General features: G+C 48.1%; 1 protein-coding gene across 1 annotated transcript in view; it reads left to right on the top strand.

Moving 5' to 3' along the window:
• Tspan18 (tetraspanin 18) overlaps positions 1-6,939 on the top strand; it is a 134,316-nt gene that overhangs the window by 18,668 nt on the left and 108,709 nt on the right. The window contains exon 2 of the mRNA XM_031371097.1: positions 6,025-6,105. The gene's annotated coding sequence lies outside the window, so the exon portion shown is untranslated. The remainder of the gene's footprint in view (positions 1-6,024; positions 6,106-6,939) is intronic.

Raw genomic sequence — 6,939 nt, 5'->3', positions numbered from 1 at the left:
CCCCCCCGGTGCAAGGGAAAATGAGCAATGTGCCCATTTTATAGGCTGAAGTAATGTAACAGGAGCCACAGCATGCATGCATGTGCAATTGAATGCTGGTGAGGCCTCGTAAAGAGCTGGGATCCTGACATCCTATAAGACCCTTGGAGGACCTTGTGCTGTTGGGGTGGCACTCCACTCATCCTTTGTGTTCTGAGCTTGCTGTGATCCTAACATCACCCTATTGAGACCCTGGAGCACAATTAGAAGGCTGACTTTTGGATTTCTTACTAGGTCTGATGAGGCTGATTGACAGGACTGGTGAGGAAGCCCCACCCCCATTTACAAGGCACGTGCAGATGGAGAGCCTTGCTGAGCCTTGGATGGGCCCAGCACCTCAGTAGCTTCATTAAGGGCCACCTGGGACCCATGTGATGCAGGACATAGCAGGAAAGCATCCCAGCATGCCTGGGTTCTGCTCACCCTCCACTCCCAAGCTAACCAGCCCCTCCCCTGTAGCTAATTTAAAACAAAGCCAAACAAAGCCATGACTTGGTTTGGAGCCATGAACTGTGGAGCTTTTATCTGTCAGCAACAACGCCTTAGGTTGGCCCAGGGCCAGCCTGGGTTCTGGGTCTTGGCATGAGTGCCCTGCAAGGTGCTCAGTGAAAGCTGCCTCTGGACTCCACAGCTTCTTCCAGGGACAAGACCCAGAGTCCTGGTCTCAGGACTCACCAGCAGCTAGAAGATGTTATGGTGGCTGCAATGGAGAGCAAGGAGACAGGGTAAAGAAGGGGATGCAGACAGGGAGAGAGATAGAGTGAGGAACTTCATGGGTTCCTTCATGGAACTTCATGAGCTGGGTAGGAAAAGATGGGCTGTCTTCCTCCTGGAACAGCCTGCTGACTTGAGATCTGCCCATGTTCCTCAACATTATCTGGGAACAATGTAAGGAATATCCCAGAGTCCAGCTGTGGCTGATTAAATACTGGCTTGTGAATGGGGGAGGAAACAGATCTGTTCTCTGGGCAGAAGCCTCAGAAAAAGAGGGAGTTGTCTCCTAGGAGCAAAACTAGGAAACACTCATTTTGGTCATCCCCAATTTTTTTATTGTGTTAAATAAATGCACATAACACGTTCACCATCTTGAACATGTGTGTGTGCTTGAGTGCATGTATGATTTGTGTGTATGTTTTTGTGTGTGTATGTGTCTCTCTCTCTGTGTGCGTGTGTATGCTGAAAGCCAGAGGTCATCCCTGTATGTCTTCCTTAATTACTGTCTACCTTATGTTTTGAGACAGACGCTCTCATTGAACATGGAGCTTGCTGATTTGGCTAGGTTGCCCAGCCAGCTAACCCAGTGATCCAGTCTGAGCCAATGGGTGCTGGGGATTCAGACTTTGATCCTCTTTCTTTCACTCCTAACTGATGATGAGAACCATTTGTCCTCCACCTGTCCTTGTATCATCCACCTACCTGCCCATCCAATCATTCACCCCCCTCCTACCCACATATCATCCATCCATTCACCTATCCATCCACCCACCCACCCATCCAACCATTCACCTACCCCCCTACCCACACATCATCCATCCATTCACCTACCCTTCCATCTACCTACCCACCCATCCAGTCATTCACCCCCTCCCACCCACACATCTATCCGACTGTCTTTGTGCCTACACACTTACCCCGTATCTTTAAGTCCCCATATCCACACCCATCCACACATTCACCTACCATCCATTTATCCATTCACACATTCATCCATCATTCATTCATTTACACCCTGCAACCATCTACCTATCAACCCACCCACACATCCACCCACCCTCTATCTCTCCATTTCTGCAACCAACTCTAACTCCTTTTAGCCATACACATTTTCTCAAGTCATTTTCCATCTGTCTACCATCCACCTCTCCTAGCAGCTAACCAGCAGTTATTTACCAAGCCTGGGTCTGAGGTTCACAGAAGGGCAAAGAATGGGTTAAGATTCTGTCCCTGTTTTGGCAGAGGCTATAGTCAGGTAGGTGGAAAAGAATTCACAAAACCCGAACAATATATGTTCTGTTACCCCCATACCCAGACACACTTTATTAGGGTAACACAAGAGAACCCTGTTTTATCATGGCTGCCATGATACTGGAAACACTCATCAGCAAAGATAACTGGAGAAGGGTTTTGAAGGTGGTTAGAAGTTTGGCAAGTGTTGGGAGAAGTAAAGCTCAGAGCTGGGAAAGGAAAAAGGGAATTCCAGGAGGAGGGAACATTAGTTACGTAGAGCCATGCATGCTGGCAGGGTCACTCAGGTGAGTTCAGTCTGACAGGAGTATGTTCCTGCCATGAGGACCTGAAAGTGGGTCTGGGGGCCAGTGGAGGATCAGATGCTATAAGGTCTATGTATCAGCAGAGGGAGGCCATGAAACCCTCTGCAGCAAGACAGACACAGTGTTTGCTCTACACTTAGGGGATCACTGTGACATCAGAGATGGCAGGCTGGTGGGAACAGAGGCTGGAAAGTGGCAGCCAAGCCTCAATCCCCTCTGCAGCCAGTAGACAGGCAATCATGAACTTGTGCCTTGTGGACATGGATGGAAGCCATGAGGATGGAGGATTTAGAAGAAGGAGCAGGAAGAGGAAGTGCACCTGAAGAACCGCACAGCAACGTATGGCATGTTGGTTTCATCAGGGCTATGAGGACTCAACAGGCAACATTGTAAAGGCAGAGGGCATTATCAAGCCAGGTACGAGATGTTGTGTTATCCTGCTGTGTTTATACACGTATCTAATATGTATGTGTATGGATGTTTTATCTGCATGGATGAATACACTTCGCATGGACACCTGGTGCCCAAGGAGGCCAGAAGAGGCCATCAGATTCTCTGAATCAGTATTATAGATGCTTATGAGCTGTCAGTGGGTACAAGAGCAGTCAATGCTCCCAACTGCTGAGCCATCTCTCCATCTCCAACCTACTGTATTTAAATCAATAGGTAAAGGATTGAAAAGAGAGATGTCCATAAGGCCCTCCAACCCAGGCTTTCACTGGGAGAGATTTTAAGATGTCACTTTTTTTTTCAAAATTAATTTTTAGAATCTCAGAAACCAGGCTGGATCACATAAAAAGTGAGGTCATAATTAATTAAATTAACTGGTGCTGTTAGGAGTAATTAAAACTCAGTGATTGTGATCTTGGAACTTAGTGCCGGGCTCTCTGCTGCTTCCATCTTTGCGTTTCTCAGGGACTCACCCATCAGCCCCCTAGTTACCAAACTTGGCTGTCTCCCAGATGAGGTTTTGAGACTCTGTGTAGGTAGATCTCTTGTGGTCAAGGCCACTTTCTGAGCTAGATTTTTAGTTTCATTCAAGGCTACCTCAGACCTCAGGGAGAGCTTTGTCCAAGATAAATCTGGTCTACAAGAGTAGCTGTCAGGTGGGAGTTGAGCCCCTTCTGTTCCACCCCTGGCCTTTCCTTTCATCAGGTCAAGGGTCACTGCCCACTTCATCTGGCTGCCGTCTTTCCACACTTGCTTTCTCGGATCCTTTTGTTGTCTCCCAGGGGTGCTCTGGCTGGAACATGGGGGGCGGCAACCCCACTCTCCAGGGGCAGAAGGAGTGGCTTCCCTGGGATAAGCCTTGGCGGGAGGTTTGTCTCTCTTGCCTATGTGGTCACAACTCATCTCCTTTAGGCTGTAGAAAGGAGGGATCTGTCTTCCCTACAGATGCTCCAGTGGGAACAGCCGACATGGAAAGTGATTTTGTCAGAGCTGGGCCCTGTTCAACCTCCTGACACGAAGCCTGCAGCTGCTTCTGGCTGGAGCCTTTAATTTCGTTAATGTGTGACATTCACCCAAGCTGCGTAGCTGATGGGCATGCTTGACATTAATACGTGTTCTGAGTGTTCCCTTGAGCTCATAAAAACTCATTATCAGTTCTGAGCCAGTAAATGCAGTTCCCGATCCTCAGAGGTGCCCCGGGCAGTAGAATCCTGGACATCTGTCTTCACCAGCCGTCAGACTCCTCCTTTGTCCTGGGACTCAGTGTCTCAGCTCCTGGGAGGGGACCAAGACAGACATCCCCAAAGCAGAATACCTTGCTTCATTCAGGTTTACAACCAAGACAAGAGGCACCTTCTGATTGTGGTTGCTGTGTATCTATCTGATAAAGGCATGCTGATGTGGACACCAAAGCATGGTGGTAGAAAGGTTCTTGTGTCCTGAAATAGACATGACCATGGTATCTGATAAGCAGATGGTAAAGAAGTTTGCCACACAAACACTATAAGATATGTTAAAGGCCAAGAGTATAGTCATTCTTACATTCAAAGGGGTACAGTGCCTCAGACTCATAAGGTGTCCATTCTGTGCCTCATTCTGTGTTGCCTGTATATCATGGAGGTGTGTGCCACACAGTCAGATAATTGTAGATACGGGTCACAGTTTACAGCTGCAGACAGTAGTAGATGTGGGTCACAGTCCACTGTTTACCAAAGTTCTATCGAGTATTTTGGGTGGGTAAAGATGGTCACTTCTGTGTCTAAAATGAAAACTATAACCAGGAATGGTGGCTCACAGCACTGGGGAATAGGAGGCAGAAGGATCAGGAGTTCAAGGTCAGCCTTAGCTACAGAGTGAGTTGAAGGGTTTCGTGAGGCTAGATGAGATTCTGTCTCCAAAATATAAAAACAAACAAACAACAACAAAAACCTTCCAAACTGAAAATTCCATATGTTCATATGTATGCACATGTGTGTGAGAAAGAGAACATACTTTTTTGTGTATCACATGTGCACATGTGTGTGTTTGTGCATATGTCCAAGTGTGCACATATGCAAATGTGGTATATATATATGTGTGTGCTTGGATTTCTTCAACTGAAGCTGTCTTCTGGCCCATGATGTATGAAGTTCCCAGGGTTCACACTGCCTAATGGAGCTGCAAAGATAGCCAGGTAATGCCAAGCCTTGCCCCCAGCAGTACCACTCCTCATTGGTTAATATATTGAGAATCTCTCTCATGTAGGAGACCTTGAACTTACTGGGAATTTCCTCATGTGGAAGCCGTACCCATGTCAGTCTGGGCTCCTCGCAGGTCTAAGTTCTAATCCCCACCTTGCCAAAACTTTCTCTTTACACATTGAGAAGTTTGCTTACCTCCTTTGTGCTCAGGGTCTTCAACCGTGAAGCAGGCAAGCTTTCTTGTGGTGGTGTCCTGGTTCCTGTCTGAGGCTGCGTGAAATGACTGTTCCTCCACTGTTCAATTTGGCTCAGTTTTTGTGGTCAGATGGTCACAACTGCAACCTTGCTTCTGCCTATTTGCCATGGTGACTGTACGCCTTGCTTAAGTTATTCCTCTGTGCTATGACAAACCAGTTCCTAGGACTAGCCTAAGCTTTGGCTAGCCAATATGTCACTAGGATGTGGTGAATTTTACTCTTCCTCTGTAACTTCTCCTCCTCCTCTTCCTCCTCTTCCTCCTCTTCCTCCTCCTCCTCCTCCTCCTCCTCCTCTTCCTCCTCCTCCTCCTCTTCTTCCTCCCCCTCCTTCTCCTCTTCCTGCTCCTCCTCCTCTTCCTCCTCCCCCTCCTCCTCCTCCTCCAAGTGACAGGAGAGGCTGGACTTCTGGGCCACTCTGTGGAGCTGTCACCTCCATGCCCTCTCTTCTGGTTGTTCATCTCTTGGTGCTCAATACTTCAAATTATAGGTCTGCCCAAAGAGCCTGCATTCGTGAGGTGATGGTGGAGTCCCCTTCTTCTTCAGTTATCAGAAAGCCCTTTGCAGCTCAGAGCAAAGATGTACCTGCTGATGTCGGTCTTCACAGCTCATTTTCATGGGTGCATGAGTCCCAGTGGTCTGGGGCTGCCATGGGAAGACTGACAAGATGGAAGATGCATTCTTGGGGGGTTGGGCTCTATGCCCTGCTCTGGTACAGATTCCAGGGGGAGGGGAGCCTGGGGTGGGAGTGTGTGACCTGTTTGGGCAGAAGAACTCTGGAAACCACTTGTCATGCCCCACTAACCTTTGCTTTCTCTCATCTCCCTCTAGAGTTGCCCTGAACCTGTCATCAGGAGACTTCAAAAGGATCTCTTAGTTCCTTCCCAGAAAGGAAACGGACAGCTGGAAGAGGTAGGATTTCTTGAGATGGTGACAGTGGCCTGGCTTGTTTAATCAGATAGCTGAACTTCTCATTTGTCTCCTGCCCTCCAGGACCAGCCTTCTGAGGGAGGGAGAGTCTTTGGGCTCCTGCCTTGGGGTATAGGGCAGGGAAAGGCAGCTTGACATCTATCTCAGTCTCCTGATGTTAATTCAGGGATGGCAGAAGCAGCTGGGGGACCGTCCAGAGGTGGGAACTAGCTCTCAGAGGAGGGCACGGCTCCCAGGAGCCCTTTCTGGTCCCCCTCGGCATCCACCTCAGTCTGAAGACTGTGAAGACGAAGCAGATCCTAGGGCACTCACCACCCTGAGGGTGACATTTAGCATTTAACATCACAGAAATAATATCTGTTTCCTTGTCCATGATAATAGTGGGCATGGTAAGACTGACTTCTACCTCTGGGGCTCTAGAACCCCAGAAATGCTGGGTAGCCTCATGAAAGATTCCTGATTGAGGAGTTCAGGCCTACCGTCTCCTGGCTAGCTGCAGAGACTTCAAGGTGCAATCTCAGCGTTATTTCTTCCTCCATTTTAAAAGAGAAGAGAAACCTGGTCTCAGAGGTGAAGAGACTTCCTTGGGGCCATGAAGTACTGAGTGATAGGGTGGGGTTTGAATCCCTGACTGAACAGCACCAGAGTTCTGGGTCCTTTACTCCTTCTCTGGCTTGATGGTCAAGATTAAACTAAACCTATGAACTAAGTTGCCTGTGTGACATTCTGTTTCTTGAAAAAGCATGAAAGCTGTTTGTTCTTTTTACACTGAACTTTTTATAAAATACCCATGGGTCTTGTTTTTTTTTTTTTTTT

The sequence above is a fragment of the Mastomys coucha genome, unplaced genomic scaffold, assembly GCF_008632895.1.
Source record: "Mastomys coucha isolate ucsf_1 unplaced genomic scaffold, UCSF_Mcou_1 pScaffold15, whole genome shotgun sequence".
Classification (NCBI taxonomy): domain Eukaryota; kingdom Metazoa; phylum Chordata; class Mammalia; order Rodentia; family Muridae; genus Mastomys; species Mastomys coucha.
The sequence above is the reverse complement of the archived record's forward strand: the minus strand, read 5'-3'. Positions and strand labels throughout refer to the sequence as shown.